At 39.8% G+C, this 26,450-nt stretch overlaps 1 protein-coding gene across 7 annotated transcripts in view; it reads left to right on the forward strand.

Annotated features, from left to right (window-relative positions):
• Window positions 1–26,450, forward strand: part of KLF8 (Kruppel like factor 8) — a 575,849-nt gene that overhangs the window by 442,567 nt on the left and 106,832 nt on the right. Inside the window, exon 2 of one of the 7 annotated variants that reach the window (XM_037821335.1) lies at window positions 20,046–20,096. The exons of the other annotated variants lie outside the window; for them this stretch is intronic. The gene's annotated coding sequence lies outside the window, so the exon portion shown is untranslated. The remainder of the gene's footprint in view (window positions 1–20,045; window positions 20,097–26,450) is intronic. 7 annotated transcript variants of the gene reach the window in all.

Genomic DNA, 26,450 nt, shown 5'->3' on the forward strand with positions numbered 1-26,450 from the left:
GTCCTTAAGTTCCCGGACATTGCTCATATTTTTCCATTTTCTGTATACATTCTTTTGTGTGTAGGCTTTCAGGTGCCTTTTTCTCCAGTTCCTGAGTGACTTCTTCTGCCTCTTGAGATCTGTTGTTGTATGTTTCCATTGTGTCTTTCATCTCTTGTGTTGTGCCTTTCATTTCCATAGATTCTGCCAGTTGGTTTTTTGAACTTTCAATTTCTACTTTATGTATGCCCAGTGTTTCCATTATATGCTTCAGCTCTTTCACCATATCTTCCCTAAACTTTTGAATTGACTTATTAGTTGTTTCAATTCCTGTATCTCAGTTGAAGTGTAAGTTTGTTCCTTTGACTGGGCCATAACTTCATTTTTCTTAGTGTAGTTTGTAGTTTTCTGTTGTGTAGGCATGGTTTCCTTGGTTACCCCAATCAGGTTTTCCCAGACCAGAATGGGCTCAGGTCCCAGAAGGAAGAAATATTCAGTATCAGCATGTGTCTTAGAAAATTGGTACACCCCGTGATGCCTCAGGTCACTGTGCTTTTCTGCCCAGCAGGTGGTGCCTGTCAGCCTGTAACTCCAGACTGGTGTAAGGAGGTGTGGCCCATGGCTGTTTTCCCCCAGGCTCTGGGGTCTGGTTCTGAATGGAATGTGGGTAGTAGAACTGGGCCCCACCCCTTCCCTCCTAGAGAAAGTAGACCCCCTAGGGAGAGGTCATTAGCATTTCAATGGTCTCTCTCTGCCTGTGCTATCTCCACCCTTGTCTGGGTCAGAGCACTGGGAACTGAAAATGGCTGAGGCTTTCTCCCTGAGCTGAAACAGGGACCAAAAGTCCCCTTCATGGCTAGTCTGCAGCAACCCTCCAGCTCTCCAATGTCAGTCCTCACCAAAAGCCTCTGTCTGCTTGTTGGGGATTTGTAGCTTGTAGTGAGCAGTCCACATTTGCTAATTAAAACCCCAGTTGGAGCTCACCTGAGCTATATTTGGTTGCTGAGATAGAGCTTCTCTCTAGCACCATGAGGCTTTGCAGCTCGAGTTGTGGGGGGAGGGGTCTCCTGGTTGGATCTGCAGTTTTACTTACAGATTTTATGCTGTGGTCTCGTGTGATCTCAGGCATTCCTCCCAATTCAGGTTGGTGTATAATGAGTGGTTGGTCACGCTTGTCCCCCTGTAGTTGTTCCAAATTATTCACTAGTTGTTCCTGGTTTTTTATTAGTTGTTCCAGGGGGACTAACCAGCCTCCACTCCTCTCTATGCCACCATCTTAGGTCCCCTCTGTATGATTTTTTAGTGTGCTTTTGATTTGATTTGCAAGCATTTTGTTGAGAATTTTTGCATCTGTATTCATTAGAGAGATTGGCCTATAGTTTCCTTTCTTGTAGCATCTTTACCTGGTTTTGGTATTAGTGGTGTTAGCTTCAGAAAATGTGTTAGGTAGTGTTCCATTTTCTTCAATGTTTTGAAAGAGTTTAAGCAAGATTGGTGTCAGTTATTTTTGGAATGTTTGGTAGAATTCTGCTGAGAAGCCATCTGGCCCTGGACATTTATTTGTGAAAAGCTTTTTGGTGACTGGATTTCTTTGCTTATGATTGGTTGGTTCAGGTCTTCTGTTTCTTCTCTGCTCAGTGTAGATTGTTCAAGTGTTTCCAGGAAATTGTCCATTTCCTCTCAATTATCTAGTTTGTTGGCATACAGTTGTTCATAGAATCCTCATAATTTTTTTTTTAATTTCAGTAATGTTGCCTCTCATTTATTATTTTGTTTCCTTTGGTCTCTCTCTTTTTTATTTCATCATTCTAACTAGGGGCTTTTCAATATTGTTGGTCCCCTCAAAGAGGCAACTTTTGGTGTTATTTATTCTCTCTATTGTTTTTTTGTTCCCTGTCATTTATTCCTGCTTTAATCCTTGTTATTTGCTTTCTTCTACTTGGTTTAGGATCAGTTACTGTTCAATTTCTAGCTTCTTCACAGTAATAACACTGAATGTGGATGGATTAAACTCCCCAATTGAAGATATAGATTGGCAGAATGGATTAAAAAATATGAAGCATCAATATGTTGCTTACAAGAGACTCATCTTCAACATAACGACACAAATAAATTGAAAGTGAAAGGAAGGAAAAAATATTTCATGCAAGCTACAGCCAAAAGAAAGGAGGAGTAGCAATATTAATCTCAGATAACATAGACTTTAAATGCAAGAATGTTATGAGAGACAAAGAAGGTCACTACATACTAATAAAAGGGACAATTCAACAAGAAGAAATAACAATTGTAAATGTTACAATTATTTATTAGTTCTTTGATTTTAGGTCTTTCTTCCTTTTTAATATTTGCATTTAGAGCTATAAATTTCCCCCTCAGTAACACCTTTGCTGCATCCCATAAGTTTTGATATGTTGTGTTCTCATTTTCATTCATTTTTATATATTTAGCAATTTCTCTTGCTATTTCTTTAACCCATTGATTATTTAGGAGCGTGTTGTTTAACCTCTAGGTATTTGTGAATTTTCTAAGTCTCTGATGGTTATTGACTTCTAATTGTATTCCACTGTGATCAGAGAATGTGTTTTGGGTAATTTCAATCTTTTTAAAATTTATTTTGGCTTTTTATGGCCCAGTATATGATCTATTCTGAAGAAAGTTCCATGAGCACTAGAGAAGAATGTGTATCCTGGTGATTTGGGATTTAATGTTCCATATATATATATATATCTGTTAATCCAAATTCATTTATCAGAATGTTTAGGTTTTCAGTTTCATTATTGATTCTCTGTATGATTGATCTGTCAATAGGAGTGAGTGATGTATTGAAGTCTCCCACAATTATTGTGCAAACGTCTGTTGCTTCCTTTCATTTTGCCAATGTTTGTCTCATGTATTTTGGGGTGCAAAACATTTACAATTGTTATTTCTTCTTGTTGAATTGTCCCTTTTATTAGTATGTAGTGACCTTCTTTGTCTCTCATAATGTCCTTGCATTTAAAGTCTATGTTATCTGAGATTAATATTGCTACTCCTCCTTTCTTTTGGCTGTAGCTTGCATGAAATATTTTTTCCTTCCTTTCACTTTCAATTACTTTGTGTCGCTATGTTGAAGATGAGTCTCTTGTAAGCAACATATTGATGTTTCATATTTTTTAATCCATTCTGCCAATCTATATCTTTAATTGGGGAGTTTAATCCATTCACATTCTGTGTTATTACTGTGAAGGCATTTCTTGGATCAGCCATCCTATCCTTTGGTTTATGTTTGTCAAATATATTTTTTCCTACTCTCTCTTAATTTCCTTTAATACACCCTTGCTAAATCCCTTTAGTTCTGAACCTTTTTCCATATCTCTCTCTCCTTTCTTTTTTCCTCTGGTGGTAGGTCTCCCTTCAGTATCTCAAGTAGGGCATGTCTCTTGTTAGTAAATTCTCTCAGCATTTGTTTGTCTGTGAAAAATTTAAGCTCTGCCTCAAATTTGAAGGAGAGCTTTGCTGAATAAAGAATTCTTGGTTGGCAATTTTTCTCTTTCAGAATTTTAAATATGTCATACCACTGCCTTCTCACTTCCATGGTGGCCGCTGAGTGTCACTGCTTAGTCTTATGCTGTTTCCCTTGTATGTGGTCCATTGCTTCTGTCTTGCTGCTTTCAGAGCTTACTCCTTCTCTTCAGCATTGGCAATCTGATCAGAATATGTCTTGGAATGGATTTATTTTGATTTATTCTGTTTAGAGTTCTTTGTTCATCTATGATTTGTGTATTTATGTTGTTTAGAATGTATGGGAAGTTTTCCCCTACAATTTCTTTGAATACTCTTCCTAGACCTTTACCCTTCTCTTCCCCTTCTGGTACACCAATGATTCATATACATGTGCTTTATGTTGTCCATCATATCCCTGAGGTCCATTTTTATTTTTTTTATTTTTTTAAATATTTTCCCCATTCTTTCTTTTGTACTTTCACTGTCTATTCTGGCATCTTCCAGCTTGCTGATTCTCTCCTCATCTTCCTCTAATCTAGTACTTTGTGTATCCAGAATCTTTTTAATTTGATCAATAGTTTGTTTTATTTCTATGAGATCATATATTTTTTTATTTACTTTTGCAAATTCTTCTTTATGCTCTTCTAGGGTCTTGTTGGTTGTCATTAGTTCTTTGATTAATTGATCTCATTGTTTGTCATTAGATCTTTGATTAATTGCTCCAAGTTCTGTGTCTCCTCTGATCTTTTGATTTGGATGTTTGGTTTGGATTATCCATATCTTGTAGTTTCTTCATGTGATTTAACATTCTGTTTTATTTTTGGCCTCTTGGCATTTGGTTATCTTGCTAGGGTTCTTTTAGGATATGCAGCTTTATTTAAACAATTATCTCTAATTTGTCAGAGCTACAGCTTGGTGGTGTGCACTTTCTCTTAGTTACCAGCAGATGGTGCCCATGAGCCACCTGTTACCCTCCAGCCAGTTCTCCCCAACTTTGTCTTTGTGGTGATTGGGGGTCCAAATCTTGTGGGGGTCCAATCATTGCATCAAATATCCATGTGTACTTGGTGCTGCCAGCCCTGAAAGTGGTGCATGTGTAGCGGTTAGGAAGGGAGGGTGGCTTTAAGAGTCAAATCTCCTGGGCATTCCTGGAGATTTAAGGCTGTTGCCATAGTCCAAACCTTTGGCTCAGTCTCCCCACTGTCTGTCTCTTCCATGGATCCAAAAGTCCCTGGTATCAGTGTAGGGCTGCTGGGACTTCCATGTGTCCCACCTCCAAGAGCCTCCATAGGGGGAAGACAGCCCAACATCACAGGTGAGCACATTCACCAAGGGAAGCTCTGGGCAGCTTTGCCTCACATGGGCATCCCAAGCCCACTGAGAGGTTGGCTGCACAGAGTGTGGTTAATTCCCCCTTCAGCGTACCTCCACCTTCCTAGCTCTGGGACAACTAGCTGTGGGCATATGAAAGGCTATTATCCATGCCAGATACTGAGGTGGGTTCCCAGGGTTTGGAAGGCTTTTCCCACCACACTTGACTGTGTGGTGTAGCTCTGGGCCATGGTGCTGTGCAGGGGCATTCCCAGCCCTCTGAAATGTTCGCTGTACGTGGAGTGGTAATTTCTCCCATTTTGCAGACCTCCGCCTTCCTAGCTCTGGGACAATTAGCTGCAGGTGTGCAAAAGGCTATCATCCATGCCAGAAACTGAGGTGGGTGCCTGGGTTGGGGAAGGCATGCCCCATATACTGGAGTGTGTGGCCCTTGCTGCCAGATCCACAGCCACTTTTGGGGTTTTGAAACTAATCCCTCTCCAAATGTCAACCCCTGGTTTCTCCTGACTGTGGCATGGCTGCTGGCTCCCTAGGAGCCTCACTCACTCATTTCTGAAAACAGACTCTCAGTTTCACCAACTGCACAGTCCCTGTGGATTTAGCAGACCTTGTCCAGTCAGTGCAGCACTGGAACTCATATTCTGGGACACTTTCTGTCTTTTGTCTAGTGTTTTTCATGGAGAGGTTTTTTGGCTGACTCTCCTAATCTGTCATATTCCACAGAACTCCAAAATGGTTTAAAGACCTAATTATAAGAACCCAAACAATAAAAATCCTTGAAGAAAATGTAGGAAATCATCTTTAGGCTCTTAGGCTAAGCAATGATTTCTTAGACTTTTACCCAAAACACAAGCAATGAAACAAAAAATAGATAAATGAGACCTCCTCAAAATTAAAAACTTATGTGCACCCAAGGACTTTTCTACAAAAGTGATGACAATCTAGACAATGGGAGAAAATATTTGGTAACCACATGTCCAAAAAATATTTACAACTTGGAATATATAAAGAAATCTTACAACTTAACAATTTATAAAACCCAATTTAAAAATGGGCAAAATACTTGAATAGATATTTTTGCAAAGAGGAAATACAGATGGCTGAAAAGTGCATGAAAAGATGCTCAACATCACTACCTATTAGGGAAATGAAAATCAAAACCACAATGAGATATCATTTCACACCCACTGGAATGACTACTCAGAAAAAAAAAAACAGTAGATTACAAGTGTTGGAGAGGATGTATAGGAAAAAGGAACACGCATTCATTGCTAGTGGAAATGTAAAATGATGCAGCTGCTGTGAAATACAGTTTGGTCATTCCTCAGGAAGCTAAGTATAAAATTATCATATGTTTTGGGAATCCTCCCACTACTAGGTATAGACCCAGAAGAATTGAAAGCAGGGAATTGAACAGATATTTGCACAGCAGTTTTCATAACATCATTATTCACAATTGCTAAAAGATGGAAACAATCTAAGTGTCCATCAATCAGTGAATGGATAAACAAAATGTGGTATGTGCATACAGTGTAACATTATTCAGCTGTAAAAAGTAATGAAGTTCTGATGCATGCAACAACATGGATGAACCTTGACATTATGCTGAATGTAATAATTCAGTTACAAAGGGACAAATATTGTATGATCTCATCAATATGAAGTAATTATAAGCAAATTCATAGGTTTTAGAATCTAGAGTGTAAGTTACTAGGGGATAGTTTGGTGTTTGTTAGAGAAAGGGGATTGATGCTTAATTTGTACAGAATTTGGATTTAGTTGATTGTAAACTTTTGGACATGGATGGTGGTGATGGTAGCACATTATTGTGAGTGTAATTAGCAGCCCTGAATTTGTCATGTCAATGTGGTTAAAAGAGGAAATTTGGGATTGTATATGTTAATAAAATAAAAATTAAAAGCTAGAACACAGGACTGTATTTCACATTGTATCCTATTGTAGATGATGAACTGTAATTAATGGTATAAAAATATTCTTTTGTGAATTATAACAAATGTATGACACTAATGCAAGTTGTTAATAATAGAAAGGTATATGGGAAATTACATCAGATGTAAACTCTGGACTATAACTAATAGTAAAATTTTAATATTCTTCCATCAATTTTAACAAAGGTGTAACACTTAGGCACAGTTGCAAACATAGTGAGCTTTATGGGAATGCTGTTTCTCTAACATGGTCTTTCTGTAAACCTAGAACTTCTGTAATTAAAAAAAATAAAAAGAGAAATGATCCTTTGCACCTTAACACACAATAAAATAAATGTTTAAAAGTAACTTGAAAACTTTAGAAAGCCAGCACAATAGGGTCATAAACTGAGAACTAGTTCTGGGATTGTGGAGCAGGACTTTGCCCATCGCCCAGAGGCTCTTTGTGTATCTGTGGAGTGTCTATCTGGTGTCTCAAAGACAGGGAACCCAGGCACACATGTGGAGGTCAGAAAGGGGTAAGCCGGCTCTCGCAGGAGCACAGGACAGCTTGACAGGCTGAAGTACTCATGATTATCTATGCCCTTGACTCACTCTTTTTCATTTTCCTTTTTTAAATATAATTTTATTGAGATATTTGCACATACCATTCAGTCATCCAAAGGGTAAATCAGTTGTTCATAATATCAACATTTGGTTGTGCATTCATCACCACAATTTTTGAACATTTTCATTTCTCCAAAATAAGAATAAAAATAAAAATAAAAGTAAAAAAGATCACCCAAACCATCCATACTCCCATTCCCCCCATTGTTCATTTACTTTATGTCCCCATTTTTCTACTAATTTGCCCATATACTGGATAAAGGGAGTGTGAGCCACAAGATTTTCACAATCACATGGTCACAATATATAAGCTATATAGGTATACAATCATCTTCAAGAATCAAGGCTACTGGATTGCTTTTCAGAAGTTTCAGGTATTTCCTTCTAGCTATTCTAATAAACTAAAAACTAAAATGTGATATCTATATAATTCATAAGAATAACTTACAGAATGAGCTATCAACTCCATTTGAAATCTCTCAGCCACTGAAACTTTTATTTTGTTGCATTTCTCTTCTCCATTTTGGTCAAGAATGCTTTCTCATTCCTATGATGCCAGGTCCAGGATTATCCCTGGGAGTTATGTCCCATGTTGCCAGAGAGACTTAGACCCCTGTGAGTCATGACCCATGTAGTGGGGGAGGGAGCAAGCCCAACTTCCAAGTTGGCTTAGAGGAAAGGCCGCATCTGAGCAACAAAAGAGTTCTCTGGGGGTGACTCTTGGGCACAATAGTAAGTAGGCTTAGTCTCTACTTTGCAGTAACAAGCTTCATAAGGGCAAGCCTCAAGATTGAGGGCCTGACCTACTAAACTGATAGTCCCCAGTGCTTGCAAGAATATCAGGATTCTCCAAAGTGGAGAAGTTAAAATATTTCCACATTTTTCCCTAGTCCCTCAAGGGGGCTTTGCAAATACTTTATTCTCTACACAAATTACAGTGGGTTGTATTGGGGTTTCACACTAACCTGTACAAACCAACCAGATCTCACTTCCTGTTCAAGGTTCCATGTGATTATGGTTTTGAATTAACTGACCATACAAGGTAAATTATATAGTGTGCTACAGAAAATATAGATTTTACATCAAATAAACATCTTCTCCTTTGGTCTCATGCAAAAGTTGAAGTTTTAAACACAGCCAATATCATCCTTTACCCTCTAGTCTGATTTACCTTAGTCCTAACCAAGTCAATTTTGTTCATTTCTCTAATTGACATCTGATCTGTTTTTCAGCTTCTTTAACAGTTGCTATATTTGGGTAATGCTGACATGCATAGCTGCCAAACTCTAACTCTGAATCTCAGGTATCACACAGATACCCAAACTTCCAGGGCCAGACCAGGTTATACAGAAACACCTCAGCATCTCAGAATTTGAAAATAACCATTACAACTCATGAATAGATGTGACTACTGTAAGAGCCTACAATCTAGGAACCTTTACAATTTGCCTTCTTCTGATAACCTATGCTCTCAGAATCAATTTTCAGTGCTTGCACCCTAGAGTTAGACCATATTAGTGAGACGCTACAATATTTGTGTTCCGGTTTGCTAATGCTGCCTGTGCTTGTTTTGATGTATTAGGTCCCCCCAAATGCCATTATCTTTGATGCAGTCTTGTGTGGGCAGGAAATGTATTGGTGTTGATTGGATTGGAGATTTTTGATTGGTTGTTTCTGTGGAGATGTGATCACTCAACTGTGGGTGAGATGTTTCGTTGGATAGTTTCCATAGAGGTGTGGCCCTGCACATTCAGCATGGGCCTTGATTGGTTTATTGGAGCACTATATAGGCTCAGAAAGAAGGAGTGAGCTTGCCACAGCCAAGAGGTGCACTTTGAAGAATGCACAGGAGCTGAGAGAGGAACTGCAGTTTACAGAGACATTTTGGAGACAGCCTTTGAAAGCAGACCTTTGCTCTGGAGAAGCTAAGAGAGGACAAACTCCTCAAGAGCAACTGAGAGTGACATTTTGGAGAGAAGCTGAAGCCTAGAGAGGAATGTTCTGGGAGAAAACCATTTTGAAACCAGAAATCTGGAGCAGTCACCAGCCATGTGCCTTCCCAGCTAACAGAGGTTTTCCAGACACCATTGGCCATCCTCCAGTGAAGGTACCCAATTGTTGATGACTTACCTTGGGCACTTTATGACCTGAGGACTATAACTTTGTAACCAAATAAAGCCTGTTTATAAAAGCCAATCCATTTCTGGTGTTTTGCATTCCAGAAGCATTCACAAACTAGAACACTGCCCTTTTGCAAAACACCAGAAATGGAGTGGCTTTTATAAAGGGGGTTTATTTGGTTACAAAGTTACAGTCTTCAGGCCATAAAGTGTCCAAGATAGCGCATCAACAAATGGTACCTTCACTTGAGAAAATCCATTGGCATCTGGAAAACCTCTGTTAGCTGGGAAGGCATGTGGCTGGTGTCTGCCTGCTCCCAGGTTGCATTTCAAAATGGGGTTCTCCAAAGTGTTGCTTTTGGGGTGTTTTGTCCTCTGTTAGCTGCAGCTACTCTGCATCTGGGCCAGTGTGGCTCTTTTTAAAGTACTCTAATGATCATATAAAGACCCACCCTGAATGGGTGGGGCAACACCTCTATGGAAATTATCCAATGAAAGGTCTCGTCCACAGTTGATTGAGTCACATTTCCATGGAAACACTGAACCAATAGGTACCAACCTAATCAACACTAATACATCTGCACCCACAAGATTGCATCAAAGAATATGGCTTTTTCTGGGGGACATAATATATACAAACTGGCACAGTTTGTCTTTTCATTTCTGGCTTATTTCACTCAACATACTGTCCTCAAGGTCCATTCATCTAGTTGCATACCTCACAACTTCATTTGTTCTTGCTGCACCTCAATAATCCATTGTATGTATACACCATATTTTGCCATTCCATTTTTCAGTTGATGTACCCTTAGGCCACCTACATCCATTGAAAATTGTGAATACTGCCATTACAAACACCAGTGTGCAAATATCTATTCATGTTCCTGCTGTCATTTCTTCCAAGTATATACCCAATAACAGGGCTGCAGGGTGATATGGCAAACCCATACTTTCCTGTGGAACCACCACACTGCTCTCCAGATTGTCTGCACCGTTCTACTTCCCCAACAACAGTGAATACATGCCTCCCATTTCATTTTCTCCATCTCTTGCATCACTTAGTTTATTTTTTAAACAGTTGTATTCACACCCCATACAATCCATCCTAAATGAACAGTCAATCCCATAGTTATGCATTCACTGCAACAATCTATATGAGGTTATTTCCATTTCTTTCACAAAGAAAGAGAAAGGGGAGAAAAAAATGAAGAATACAAAAATGAAAGTAAGTTAGAAGAAAAAATTAAAATAAAATTTAAAAATAGAATGAAAATGTCAGACAACAGCAACAATACCAAGAATCCCCTACCACTCCCTTATATCTTCCTCTTATAGACATTTATCTTTGGTATATTGCCTTTGTTACAATTAATGGAAGCATATTAGTGTTACTGTTAACTATAGTCTCTAGTTTGAATTGCTTCTATTTTTCCCCTGTACCATCCAATTTTGAACCCCTTGCAATGTTGACATTTATTTGTTCTCCTTCATGTAAAAACATTCTTATATTTGTACATTTAATCACCATCATTCACCAGTCTAGGTTTTGCTAGGTTATGCAATCTGAGTCTTTATCTTATATCTTTCCTTCTGGTGTCATACATGTCCCTAGCCTTCCTCTTTTAACTGTACTGACACTTGTCTTTGTTCAGAGTACTTACACTACAGTGCTACCATCACACAGTATGGTGCTATTGATTTCTGTATCTGTACAATCAATCCTGTTGAACATTCTGTACTCCTTCAGCATCAAATGCCATATCTCTACCCTCTTTCTATCTCTTATAACCTGTGTTCTCAACTTTCACTATCAAATTTGCCTATTAAGGTTATTTCATATTATTGAGACCATACAGTATTTGTCCTTTTGTTTCTGGCTAATTTCACTCGATGTAATGTCTGCTGTCCACCATTTTGTCTTTTGGATTGTACTTGTCATATGTTGTTTATTTTAATATTTTTCTCTCTCTTTTTACTCTTATTGATAGTCTTAATTTCTACACTCTTCTCCAAACCTCTCTCACCTGTTTTTTCCTATCTGCCTCTAGTGCTTCCTTTAGTACTTCTTGTAGAGCAGGCTGCTGTTCACAAACTCTCTCAGGGTCTGTTTCTCTGAAAATATATAAAACTCTCCCAGTTTTGTGAAGGACAGTTTTGCCAGATATAGAATTCTTGGTTGGTAGTTTTTCTCATTAAGTATCTTAAGTATATCATAACACTGCCTTCTCACCTCCATGATTTCTACTGAGAAATCCACACATAGACTTAGCAAGCTTCTCTTGCTGCTTTCAGAATTCTGTCTTTGACATTTGATATCTGATTATTAAGTGTCTTGGAGTAGGTCTATTCAGAACTATTTTGTTTGAGGTATGGTGAGCTTCTTAGCTTCTTGGGTCTGTCATTTTATGTCTTTCAGAAGAGACGGAAAATTTTATGTGATTATTTCCTCCATTATTCTTTCTGCCCTTTTCCCTTCTCTTCTCCTTCTGGGACACCTATAGCCTGTATATTTGTGCACTTCATGTTGTCATTCAATTCCCTGAGACCCTGCTCATATTTTTCCATTCTTTTCCCTATATGTTCTTTTGTGTGTAGGATTTCAGGTGTCCTGTCCTCTAGTTCATGAATCCTTTATTCTGCCTCTTCCAAGCTGCTGTTGTATGTCTCTATTGTGCTTTTCATCTCCTCTATTCTGCCTTTCATTCCCATAAGTTTTGTGAATTGTTTTTTCAAACTTTTGAATTCTTCCTTATGTTTGCCCAATATCTTCTTTATGTCCTTCATCTATTTTGCCACATCTTCCCTCAAGTCATTGATTTGATTTTTTGAATTCATTTACCATATTTCTTTTAACATATTTAGTTGTTTCAACTCTTATATCTCATTTGAAGTGTATGTTAGTTCATTTGACTGGGCCATAACTTCATTTTTCCTAGTGTGAGTCATAATTTTTTGTTGTCTAGGCATCTCATTTCCTTGATTACCCCAAACAGATTTTCACAGACCAGATGGGCTCAGGTCACAGGAGGAGGGTATAACAGTATCAAGTTTCCCTGAGAATGAGACCCAGCAGATTGTCAGACTTCCCTGTGAGGCCTCTAGTCTCTGCTTTTCCTGTCCTGCCCATCAAGTGGTGCTTGTCAGCCCACATCTCCCCACCAGCATAAAGAGGTGTGGTGTCTTTAGTTCTCAGCAGATCTTGTCCCTGCCTGGGGCTGAGGGTGAGTCAGAAGGCAAGCTTGAGCTGTTTCTGTTTTCTTTTTCCCCAGGTCCTGCAGTCTGAATTCTCTGAGGGAGGGTGGCCACTTGAACTGGACCCCACTCCCTCTTCTCTTAGGGAAGATATGCCCTTTATAGAATTATCTTCTTCACTTGACTTGTTCCTTTGTCTCCCTATTTTAACTCCATTCCTGCCTCTGTCAGGGCTGATAATTGACAATTCCTGATTCTTTCTCTAATGGACTACTTAGAATGAGAGAATAAAAAGAAAAAAGAATGAAATCCCCATTTTAGAGCCAGTCCCAAGATCCCCATTTTTGCCAGTCAAAATCCAGAGTTTTTACCAAGTTCTATGTGCCCCTTTTCTAGGCACACATCCCTTTTCCAGTATTCTGAGCTCAGCCAACTCCAAAAGTCTCTGTTCTTATTTATTTACTATTTTTTTTCCATCAACCCTGCCACCTCTCTGCCAGGAGAGACCTCAGGGTTCCTTTCCTGCTTCCTCTGGGTCTATCTGTGCTCATAGCTTGTGCTCAGTAGTCCAAATTTGTTAATTAAAACTGCAATTGGATCTTCATTGAGCTAATTTCCCTCACTCCCAGCAGAAACCACTTCTTTTACCCACAAGGGAGTGTTCTAACTGAGCCTAACATGCCAGTGGGGGAGAGACACCTGCCCCACAGTTTGGGGAGCTTTACTTACAGTACAATGCTCTGATCTCAGCCCTTTTATCCAATCCAGACTGATGTATGTTGTGTGTCCACTCATGGATGTCCCCCAAACAGTTGTTAAAGACTACTAGTTTCCCTGGCTGTTTACCAGCTGCTCTAGAGGATCAACTAAATTCCACACCTCCCTACACCACCATCTTGCTCTGCCTCCTCTATTTCCTGTATGAACACATAGAGTCAGTGGGAAGGTACACTGAATTTCTAGAAAACCAGCTGTGCTGTAAACCCACAGAACTTGGCCCTGTTCTGTCTGGATATTTACTAAGAGTTCTGGCTGCATTTGAGGCTGACATAGTCCTAGGGAGCCTGCATCTGGGCAAGCTGCAGCAACCCCCCCCCCCCACACACACACACACTTGAGCCCAGCATTTATATGTAAAACATCATAAGAAATAAAGTCCTTTCCTTTCTTTCACTTTTATACTAAGTTGAATTTTGTTGACTTTTAAAATTCTGGTTATGGGTGGGTGATGTTACCTGTGACTTCACTTCAGGAAACTAAATGGGCTGCTATAAATAATTATAGTAAAATAATTACATCAAAAAAACCTGAAATATGGTATATAAATACAATCTAATATTATTCAGTGATCTAAAGGAATGAGTTCTGATACCTCCTGCAACATGGAAGAACCTTGATGACATTAGTAAGTGAAATAAGCTGGAAACAAAAGGATGGATAATTACACTATGTAAGTTAACAGAGACTGAAGGTAAATGACATGTTACCAGGGGTTGGTGTGGAGGGAGGGGAAGGAGTTAATGCTTAATGGCTACAGAGTTCTGTTTGGTATGCTCCAAAAGATGTGGTAATGGATGGTGGTTTACTCCTATGTTTTCTTATAACAATTTTATAGTTTTTTGCTCTTGCCTTTATGTCTATGATCTATCCTGAATTAATTTTTTTTCAGCATCAAATAAAGGTTTTTTGGAACACAGCCACAGCCATTCATTTACCTATCTATGGCTGCTTTTGTGGTGTAACAGCAAAGTTGACTATTGACCCTTTTGACCCTTTATATAAAAAAAAATGTAGGAACATCTTTTGTTAATTTTTTTCAATTTTATTGAGATATATTCACCCACCACACAAACCATCCAAAGTATACAATCACTGGCTCACTGTATCATCACATAATTGTGCATATATCCCCATGATCAATTTTAGAACATTTTTATTACTCCAGAGCAGAAATGAGTAAAACATAAAATCCAATATTCCAATGTCCCTTATCCCCCCATGTTTGACCCATAATATTAGTGTAGTAAATTTGTTACTGTTGAAAGAATATTAAAATATTTCTATTAACTATAATCCATATTTTTGCAATAGCTGTGTTTTTTTCCCATAAACCCCTCTATTATTTTTATTTTTTACGTTTATGGTAGTTCATGTGAGAACTTATCTGTATTGGTAGTGTTAATCGGTGACATACATAACTTTAAACAGCCACTTGCAATTAAATTCCCCTAAAATATGACACTATTACTTAAAATCCCAATAATGAGCTGCCATCACCTGTATCCGTTCCCAAACATTTGAGTTCCACCTCATTAACAATTCTGTAATATTAGGTGACTGCTCCCCTTTTTCTAGTTTCTGTCTATCTCTAGGTACCATATATTTTACATTTTAAGACTCTGATTTTACGTATTCTAGTTAGTTCATATTAGTGAAATAATACAATATCTGTTCCAGTTTGCTAAAGCTGCCTTTATGCAAAATACCAGAAATGGATTGGCTTTTATAAAGCGGATTTATTAGGTCACAAATTTACAGTTCTAAGACCATAAAAGTGTCTGAACTAAGGCATCATCAAGAGGATACCTTCACTGAAGAAAGGCCAGTGGTGTCTGGAACACCTCTGTCAGCTGGGATGTCATGTGGCTGGTGTCTGCTGGTCGTTTGCTCTCAGGTTCTGGTTTCAAAATGGCTTTCTCCAAAATGCCTCTGGGGCTCTGAATTTCTTAGATTTTCTCAGGTCTCTGCTTGGTTCTCCTGGAGCATTTCTCTCTAACCACCTGTGAATCCTCTCTGGGTTTCATCTCTTATCTTAGCATTTCCAAACATTCTTCTCTCTGTATTTCCCAGCCACTCCAAGCATCTGTGTCTGTGACAGCTCTTAGCTTCTCTCCAAAATGTCTCTCTCAGCTTCTCTCTTGGTGTTTTGTCTTCTCTGCTGTCTGTGTGAGCTACCTTTAAAGGACTCCAGTGATCTAATTAATACCCACCCTGAATGGGTGGGGTCACACATCCATGGAAATAATCAAATCAAAAGGTCTCACCTACAGTTTGGTGGGTCACATCTCCATGGAAACATTCAGCCAAAAGGTTCCACCCTAATCAAAACACTAATAAGTCTGCCTCCACAAGATTGCATTAAAAAACTTGGTGTTTGTCGGTGACATAATAGATTCAAACCAGCACAATATCTGTCCTTCTGTGTCTGAATTTTTCTACTCAACATTATATCCTCAAGGTTCATCCATGTTGTCACATGCTTCAAGACATCATTCCTTCTTACTGCTGCATCATATTCCATCTTATGTATGTACCACATTTTGTTTATCCGCTCATCTGGAGATGGACTCTGGGATTCCTTCCATCTCTTGGCAATTGTGAATAATGCTGCTAGAACATCATAGTGCAAATGTCTGTTCTTGTTCCTGCTTTCAGATTTTCTGGGTTTATACCAGGTAGTTGAATTGCTGGACATAGGGTAACTCAGTATTTAATTTACTGAGGAACAACCAAACTGTCTTCCACAGTGGCTGTATTGTTTTACATTCCCACCAGGAGTGAATAAGTGTTCCTATTTCTCCACATCCTCTTGAACTTATATAGTTTCCTGTTTGTTTAATAATGGCCATTCTTATAGGTGTGAGATGATATCTCATTGTGGTTTTGATTTGCATTTCCCTAATAGCTAATGAAGATGAACAACTTTTCATCTGCTTTTAGCCATTCATATTTCCTATTTTGAAAAATATCTATTCATATCTTTTGCCCATTTTACAATTGGGTTGTTAGTGCTTTTATTGTTGAATTGTAGGATTTCATTATATATACTGGATTTCACACCCTTATCAGATATATGGTTTTCTGGTTTGCTAGAGCTGCCATTATGCAAAATACTGAAATGGATTGGCTTTTATAAAGAGGGTTTATTTGGTTACAAATTTATAGTCTTATGGCCATCAGTGTCAAAACTAAGGCATAAACAAGGAAATATCTCCACTGAAAAATGGTGGATGGCATCTGGAACACTTCTGTCAGCTGGGAAGGCACATGGCTGGCATTGGCTGTTCCTTTGCTCCCAGGTTGTGTTTCAAAACAGCATTCTCCAAAATGTCTCTGGGCTTGTCTCTCTTAGCTTCTCTGGAGCAAAATCTGGGCTTGTATCTCTAAATGTCTCCAAGTATCTCTAAGCATCAGGTAGCATCTCTCCAAAAGTCTCTCTCAGCTTCTCTTGGGGCATTTTGTCCTCTCTTAGCTTCTCCAGAGCAAACTCTGGGCTAGCATCTCAAAGTGTCAGCGTCTGGGTCTTGGCTTAGCACATCCTGGGGCATTTTCATCTCTCTGCTTTGTGTTAGCTCCTTTTAAAGGACTCCAGTAAACCAATCAAGACCTACACAGAATGGGTGGGGTCAAATCTCCGTGGAAACATTCAATCGAGAGGTCACATCCTAATCAACAGACTAATAAGTCTGCCCCCACAAGATTGCATTAAAGAATAAAAGATTGCTTTTGGAGGGACATAATATATCCAAACTGGTACATGTGATTACCAAATATTCTCTCCCAACTGAGTTGGCTGCCTTCTCACCTTTCTGAGAAATTCCTTTGAAGCACAGAAGTGTTCAATCTTGAGGAGTTCCCATTTACCTAATTTTTATTTCATTTCTTGTGCTTTGGGTGTCAGGTCCAAGAAGCTACCTCCTATCAATAGGTCTTGAATATGTTTCCCTATATTTTCTTCTAGAAGTTTTATGATATTTATATTTAGGTCTTTTATCCATTTTGAGTTGATTTTTGTATAGGGTGTGAGGTAGGGGTCCTCTTTCATTCCTTTGGCTATGGATATCCAGTTCTCCCACCCCATTTATTGAAGAGACTATTTTGTCCCATTTCAGTGTATTTGGGGCCTTGTCAAAAAGAAATTGACCGCAGGTCTGAGGGTCTATTTCTGAACTCTTGATTCAATTTCATTGATCAATATGTCTATCTTTGTGCCAATACCATATTGTTTTGAACACTGTGACTTTATAATAAGCTTTACAGTCAGGATAAGTCCTCCCACTTTGTTCTTCTTTCTTAGGATATTTTTGGCAATTAGAGGCCCTTTCCCTCCCAAATGAATTTAATAACTAACCTTTCCAAGTCTGCAAATAGGTTGTTGGAATTTTTATTGGTATTGCATTGAATCTGTGGATGAATTTGGGTAGAATTGACATCTTAATGACATTCTGCCTATTGTGTCTTTTGAACAGGGAGTTTAATCCATTAACATTCAAGTTATTACTATAAAGGCAGTTCTTGATGCAACCGTCTTATCCTTTGGTATTTATTTGTCAGACCATTTTTTTCTCTTTCCTTTAAGTTACCTTTACTAACACTCTTCAATTCTGTACCCTCTTCCAGACCTCTCTCTCCTGTCTTTTCTTTTCACCCAGCAGCACTCCATTTTGTACTTGTAGGGCTAGTCTCTTATTAACATACTCTCTCAGCTTTGGTTTGTCTGTGAATATTTTGAACTCTCCCTCATTTATGAAGGACTGCTTTGCTGATAGAGAATTATTGGCTGGCAGTTTTTCTCTTTCAGTATCTCAAATATATCATACCACTGCCTTCTCACCTCCATGGTGTCTGAGGAGAAATCAGCACTTAGTCTTATTTGACTTCCCTTGTATGTGGTGAATTGCTTTTCTCTTTGATGCTTTCAGAATTTTCTCCTTCTCTTTGGCATTTGACAGTCTGATTACTATGTGAATTGGAGTGGGTTTATTAGGATTTATTCTGTTTGGAGTCTGTTGGGCTTCTTTGATTTGCATATTTATATCATTTATAAGGGTTTGGGAATTTTCAGCAATTATTTCTTTGAGTATTCTTCCTGGCCCTTTTCCCTTCTCTTTTCCTTCTGGGATCCCCATGATGCATACATTTGTGCTTTGTGTTCTCAATCAATTCCCTGAAACCCTTGTCACATTTTTCCATTTTTTCTCCATTTTTTCTTTTGTCTGTTCAAATTCAGTTGATCTGTCTTCTAGCTTGCTGATTCTTCTGCCTCTTCATATCTGCTGTTCTGTGTCTCACAGAACAGACATTATGTGCACAGTTTTTAATTTCATTTACAATGTCTTTTATTTCCATGTCTGCTATTTTTCTCTGTATTCTTTGAATTCTTTATGCCCTTCTAGTGTCTTCTTAATATCCTTTATCTCTTTAACACATTCCCTTTCATTTCTTTGAATTGATTCAGGAGAATTTGTTTGCATATCTTTGATTCGTTGTTCCAGATTCTGTGTCTCCTCTAACTTCTTGATCCATTCCTTTGACTGGGCCATTTCTTCTTGAGTTTTAATCTGCCTTGTGATTTTTTTTACTGATATCTGGTCATCTGATTATCTTGATGGGTCTATCTGAAGGTTGGCTTCTCTCTCTTGTCTAGTATTTACTTGTTGCCTGGGTTTGTATTAAGGCACTGTTTTGCCTGTTGGGTCATCAGTATATCTCTGCCAAAATAGGGCCAGGTACTGCAGGGAGTGTAGACCAGGTCCAATGGTCCTGAGATAGGGTCTGGAGAGGCTCTGAAATGCCTTGCAGATTTCTTCTGCACTTCCTGGCCTGCCTAGCAGATGGCATTCTTCAGTGACTTAGTGGTCCTCAGAAGCTGTTTACCTCCTATAGCCAGACAGCATCTGACCAGGTGGGACTGAAACTGTGGGATTCCTGTGCCCTCACTTCACTGGCCAAACTTGTTCAATGTGGGACTGTTTCCCCCACTTTACTTGTAGTAGAGGACTCCCCCTGCTGCCCCAGACTTCAGCCATCCCCCAGGCAAGGATCAGGCTGCCTACTGCTTTTTAACATAAGGGTGGGGGGGGTGGGCACCAGGGCCAGTATCTGGAAATACAGGCTCTGTCCATGTTTTCTCAGAGTCTTCATCCATCATTGACATGGGCCTTGAAATGTCCTCCCTTGTCCCCTGGATCCCAAACATTTGATTCAGACAGCTTCTGCCTCATTACTTGCTACTTTGGGGAAAAATTTCTGCTATTGTCTCCCTAAACCTGTATTTTGGAAACTCCTCCTTTTTGCCCTTTTATATTCAGCCCTCCTCAGTGGCTTATGTCCTGCTGTAAGTCCCTGTGGGCTTGGGCCTCTGTGTCCAGATATAGATGTCACTGCTGTGAGAGATTTTATAGTCTGTGACCTTGGTGGGGGTTGGGAAGGATCCCAGCAGCTGCCCCTGGGTACTTCCTGAGCTGTGTGGGACTGAGAGGGAGGGGAGAGGACTGGCTCCTCTGGGATGGAAGTTTCCTAACTGATATTTTTCTCTTTCTTTGATTCAGCTGCTCTGGGATGGAAGTTTCCTAACTGATATTTTTCCCTTTCTTTGATTCAGCATTTGTGGGATCCTTCTCCAGTCTTTACCTTCCTCCAGAGTTCTGAACAAGTGAGAATTGTCCATTTTATTTTTTGCTGAATCTCTGGGGAGAGGTTTTTAGTAGCAGTTCTTGTCACCATGTTGATGATGTCACTCCAGAATGATTTTTTAATGCCATGGAAATGAGACTCAAGTTTATTTGATGGCTTATGGAGAATTTAATTGTCCTTCTTGACATAAACATCACAGGTTAAGCAGAAACTTGGCAAGTTATTATGGATATTCCATCTATGTACTTATTATAGAACCATATATCATGGAATGTTATAACTGGAAGGGACCTGTAAAGGGCTAAGTGAATTACTCAAAATGATGCTCCTAGATAACAGTGGAGCCTGGTCTAGAACCTAGGTCTCCCAGTTCCTTGGTAAATGTTTTCCCATTGTTTCACACTGCCTTCTTCAACTATAGCATTTACAGTATAAGTTCTAACAGTTTTTTTGCATGCTAGATTGATTATTGTTTAAACATAAACGCACATTTTTGATGGAGGTAGGGGGTTATATTTTTATAATAATTTTAAATCTGTTCATTTGATTCTTATAAGGATCCTGTGAGGTAAGTAAGCAGGAGTTATTTCCACTTTCTACATTAAGTGAAGAGAATTGCCCAAGGTCACTCTAAAATTTAGTGATTAAATTAGAATTAAAACTCAGGCCTTGAGTTCAATTGAGCCTCAACTCCACTTGTATGTCTAGTTTTAGACTTTTATCATAAATCCCTTCAACTTTCACCTTTCCAGACTGAGGAATTTTAATCTCTAGCACATTCCAAGATGATTTTTCTTACATGCCTATTTATTGTCTTTTTGTGGAAAATAAAATGGGGCTTAACATTAGCATCTGAGGTAGAGAGTGGCTGAATGCATATTTAAGTGGCTGAATGCTGGTGATTTTATACACCATGAACTCATGGTAGAATAGAGATAAATATATCAAAAATCATAAGATAGGTATTGTTACTGATGGTTTGACTCTTGAAAATGTGACTATTTATTTTGGATTATCTGACAAAAGTAATCCTATAAACTTAAATGGGGATTTCACATTTACATCTTATGAAGAATTTTACATGCATTTTTCATGACTGGTCTTCATGCAACCTGGTGAGGAGGTAGGGCAAGGTTGATGTATCTCTTATTTTGCAGATAAAACTGAGGAATAGAAAAGCCAATGGCTTCCTAAAGTCATACAGCTAGCTCTTTGTGATGTTTCTTATCACCTTATCTTTTCATTACCTCCCGCTGCTTCACTAGTTCAAGCTTAGCTGGCTGTTGTAGTAATGGTACAATACTCAATTTCATTCTTTTTTTCATTGTCATTCACATATGGTATGTGCTTTCACCCTTCATTTATTTTTGTGGTAATGTGTTCTCTCCTCTTAAATTTGGGTTATTTTAACATCCCATTTAGCCCTTACTTTCCTTCTTCCCATTCCAGGTAATCAGAGAAGGCAAGATGCAGGCATTCGTATCTTGGAACCACTTCTGGGTACCTCTGTGGTGGTAGTTTCTGTAATTTAGACTAGGTACTTCAGACACTCTCCAACTTTGTATACATTGAGATTCTTGAATAGGAGAATCATAGGGAGCTGCTGCTGAGATGCCACAACTGGGGGTTCTTTGAGGTTCGGTCTTCCAGTGGGAGAAATTGGAGGCTCCTGTAATCTCCTTTTATTAGATACTTTGTTTGTAGCAATAATTTCCCCTCCACTAAGGTATCTGCTTTAAGCAGAGGTTGGGGATCCTGCTGGCACCCAGGTCTGGGAGCATTATAACTTCATTATGGCTTCATCATAACACTAGACTGCTGAAGTTCAAATCCCATCTCTGCCACTGACTAACTGGGGGATTTGGGAAGAAGCTATGTCATCACTCTGGGTCTCAGTTTCCTCATTTTTAAAATGGGGAAAGGAGAGTGCCTACCTCATAGGGTTGTGAAGATTAAGTGAGCTAATATATGTATTTATTCATTTAACAATGCCTGGGACATAATGAGCACCAGTAAATGTTGACTGTTATTCTTTTAATCACCATTCCATTATTAATGGCATAATGCAGAGGCGCTTCAATCCTGAAGGTTTTCCTGAGGTCTCATCACAAAGCTATTCTCTATTCCCCTGAAAGATATATAATAAAACAGTTGGAAAATATATATGTACTCTGATCCTTCTTTTATCTTCTAATAAAATAAGTAGCACTTTAAAAAAAAGTACCCATAATCTCAAGATCTTAAAACATTGATTTTCATTTTTCAACAGTTGTTCCAGCAGTTATTGTAGGTCAGAGGCTGCCCAAGATTCTCCTAAATGATTAGTTTGTTGTCCTTAAACTTATTCTGCTTTTAGAAGACAGGTTTTCATAAAGCAGGTGCTAGCCTGATTGGCAATATTGAAAGTAGTGAGGGAACATTGTAATTTAAATCAGAAGACAAGAGATCTGCTTCTAAACTTTGTGACCCTGGGCCTTCAAATGCATATCTTTGATATGGGAATGATATCAAAGCTGTCTATTTCCCTGCTGTAAAGCTATTTAGATGCACATGAGAGATTATTATTTGTATTGTCTAAGTGCAGTATCCTGTTAGGGCTCCAGGTCCCTTCTTAGGCCTGTGTTAGGGTTCCCAGTGCTCTGCTTTCTTTTCAGTTTGTAGACTACAATGATTGTGCTTTACTTCCCTACTTAATTATGTAAATTAAGGAGGCATTTTTTTTCCTCTTTAGGGCCAGCTAAAGGGTGGTATGTGTTCTTCCTAGTCAGCTACCTGCCCTTGTCCATTCTAGACACTGGTCACTTCCATAAAACAAAGCAGATCACTGCGTTAAATGCCACCTGGGTAACAAAGTAAACTTGGAGATGTAACAAAGCTTAAAAAATATTATCAGGAAGTCTTTCATTTACATCCTGTGACAAATTCCCCACTATGGATGGGGCTTAATCCTCCTCCCTATCTCCTACCCTATTTCATTCTCCCATGCCCCTCCCTTAGGAGAAGGGCTAGAAAGCCCAGCTCCCTCAAGCAAAGTCTTGAATAACCAATCCAGGAAGAATAATGGTTGTTACCTCAAGTGGGTAATTTGCATTTCTGAGGCCCTCCTGCCTGGGTGTCTCACATCTAAGGGCTGTTCCCCAAGCCCTTTGGATATTTCCTCACCCGTTCCCTCATGGATAATTTCTGTGCAGCTCTGGTCTCTCAGACACTGAACAGCAACTCTGGCTGTAGAGAAAAGCAAGGAATTTAAAAAGTTCTCCTGTTCAAAGACTGATTATAAGGTGGCTATTACAACTAACTGTGCTTTGGGGGAGAGGGCACTAACCATAAATGACTAAGACAACCCTAATGTCAGACATCCCCCTTATGCCATTTGACTAAGATATTTGTGATATGGATGGGGCAAGAAGTATTTTTTGGGCCCCTTCATTTTTGGCTGTAAGCTGTGGATCTGGATATTGAAGCAAGTTGCTACATTGTGTGTCATGGGAACATAGGCTTAGGCACAACAGAAACTTTCAGCAAATGACCACTTTGTTATTTACAGAGCACAAAGGTCCATAAAAGAATGGTAAGAGATCCCATCATGGCCAGATTCCTGGGAAAGCCAACTGCTTGGGTCAGTGTCAGTGTATGGCAGCTCTACACACTCCACATCAGAAAGGAGACACCTTGTGCTGTTTGAGTGTTGATTATTTATACACCACAGGGGGAAGGAGCCCTGGCACTGAGAGTTTCCACCCTGATAAGTACCTGGTGCTTCTTGTTCCCAGTTTTCTGGGTTCAAGATATTGTTGGGCCTTTAATTAGACCTAATATCTTCCCTGAGATATGGAACAGAAACAGACTGAAATATCTGTGCACAATAGAAAAGGAGGTGGGGGAGAGAGTAGAATAGGTGAGCACTGGGAGAAGGCTGCTGAATGTGTCTGTGACTTCCCCAGCAGTCCACCCCTTAGCTTTTCCACTAGGCCTAGCCTGCTCTTCCCCATTAGCTTGCACAACATAAGCCCACCTCTCACTTGCACATGAAGGCAGAGATGGGTCAGACCTACCAGCCCCTGACTCTCAACAATGTTGACAGTAAAGGTTTGGGAACACCAGTGGCTGCAGCACTTAAAAAGGCTTCAGCTATTCATACCATTACTTCAAGAAGGTGATCAGGCCTGTCTTGAGTAATGGTAGCATCCTTGCTACTCTCCGGGAGACAGCTGAAGAGGTCCAATATAGAATCTGTACCCTTTGCAGCCAGTGAGCTTGCATTTAGATTTTAGTCACCTCCTTTTTCACCTCCCCTGGGTATTAACCTACATAAGGCAGGAGGTGTTAGCAATAGCACATATGCCTCCTTGTTGGGCTAGGAGGACGTCTAAAGCAATGAGACTTCTTTGCTTATGGCTATAGGGTCTAATGAATTTTGCTAAGCCTGAATGGCTCAAGTTTTGAACCCAGTGAAGTCAGCCAAGATGGCTGACAGATTGCATTTCATGTGTTTGTTGGTGCTTACTCCCAGTCAGGCCAATGAATCATGGATACCCCTCACCCCTAGGCAAATTGTACTTTGCTCGGTATTGGAAAGATGACTGAGCCATTTGCCAGTTTCATTACATTGGGAGTTGTTGTCCAGGGGTGTGGAGAAGAATGCACAGCCAATGGCTGTGCCATTATCTTTGCTGCAGGATGTAAATTAAGGACTTCCTGATATTAGTTTAAATGTGAGACAAGGAAAATAAGCTCCTTGAGTGTCAATCCATATTTGGCAAAGAGGAGAGAGGGAGCAAGGGATCAGATGGCAGATCCAGCAGTAGGTTCCCTGCCACTGCAATGGCCCATGTCAGCTGAATGAAGATGTTCTTCCAGGTTGCTGCCAGGTCAAATCTGTAGAAAACAGAAGAGGGGAGCAGCAACTAATCCTGACAGAGTTGTGTAAACACTGCCCATGAGATACTCTTTATTTGGCCTATTTGTTGTAACTTAACCTTTTTCTTCTAAGTCCACTCAGTCTGTCTGAGGTTGCCCTAAGCTTTAACCTCATCTCTTTCCCATTGATCTAAGTGCCTTATCCATATCTTCCAGCCCATTTCCACCCCTTCCTGATATATGGGAGTTGTCAAGACTCTTTGATGGTGTCCTATGACCATTCCCAAGGGGACTGGTGGCCCAACCAAGGATCAGCATCACCCACTAACCTCCAGTATGCATGTGTCAGACCCTGTGGGTCCAGCCCACTGGATTGTCACCCCATGTGTGTTAAGCACTTCTAGGCCTCCTTCTGTTATCCTACCCCTCTGCCTGGTGGCCCTAACTTCCCACCATCCTAGGAATTGTGGGGAGGGTATAATAGGTTAAAAAGTGGGATGATTCTGTGACAGTGGCTGAAAAGGAGAATCCCAAGTGGTGTGTCTTTGTCCCTCCTTTTGGTGCCAATCCTCATCTTGATGGGTGTAAAGGCAAATGAGCAGCAAAACCTGGGTTTCTCCCCCACCCTTGTACCCTCCCTGGACTATGAAGTTGGATAAGGCTGTGTTTCCTTTCTGTGGAACTGCTGAGTTCAGCTTGCAGAGTGCCCAAGTAAGGCAGACAGTCCATCCAGTAAGAGTTAGAGTGTAGACACCAAAACTCCTTTTTCACGTGGCCATTAATGCCAGTGGCCTATGGGTGATGGACGACATTTGAGATCCATCTAATTCCATGAGTCTTAGCCCATCATTGAGTGGATTGTATGGCAAAGTGGGGTCACTGGTCAGAGGAGATATCATCTGCATACCCAAAGATATCCCATATATGTACTGCATCCACATGACGAACTGGAAAGGGAAGGCCATAGTCTGAATAGGTATGTACCGCAACCAAGGTATAGGACATACCTTGGGAGGGTGGGAAAGGGCCAAGGTAGCAGCCTGTGGGCCCCTCTGAGAATAGCTCCTAAATGCCCTTTTTGGACTCTGGCTTGTAGTTGACATCACTCAAATTGGTAAATGTCAGATTGGACCTCTTTTAATGAGAGGTACTCCATGTTCCTGGGCCCATAATTTTATGGTGCTGGAATTACCACGTCCAGTTTGGTGGTGAATCCACCCAGTGGTGGAAGCAGCCATGGGAAATTCAAATATTTCACAGATGTCACTGAACGGTAGTCCATTGTCCTCATCCTCCTGGTAGGGCTTATTCTTTGCCTCTCTACCAGGAAGATCTCCAGCTTCATCAGGCAAAAAAAACAGCTCAGTGCCTCCTTTATTGGCTGAGTCATTCCAGTGATGTTCATCTTGATATGGCCCTTGCCATGCACATCGACATAGGTAGCATAGACGGTGCCTTTCCATTTGCCAGTTGTTTCCAAAAGTTCCTTCCTCACATTTGATTCACCAATCAC

The sequence above is a fragment of the Choloepus didactylus genome, chromosome X (assembly GCF_015220235.1).
Source record: "Choloepus didactylus isolate mChoDid1 chromosome X, mChoDid1.pri, whole genome shotgun sequence".
NCBI classification, from domain to species: domain Eukaryota; kingdom Metazoa; phylum Chordata; class Mammalia; order Pilosa; family Megalonychidae; genus Choloepus; species Choloepus didactylus.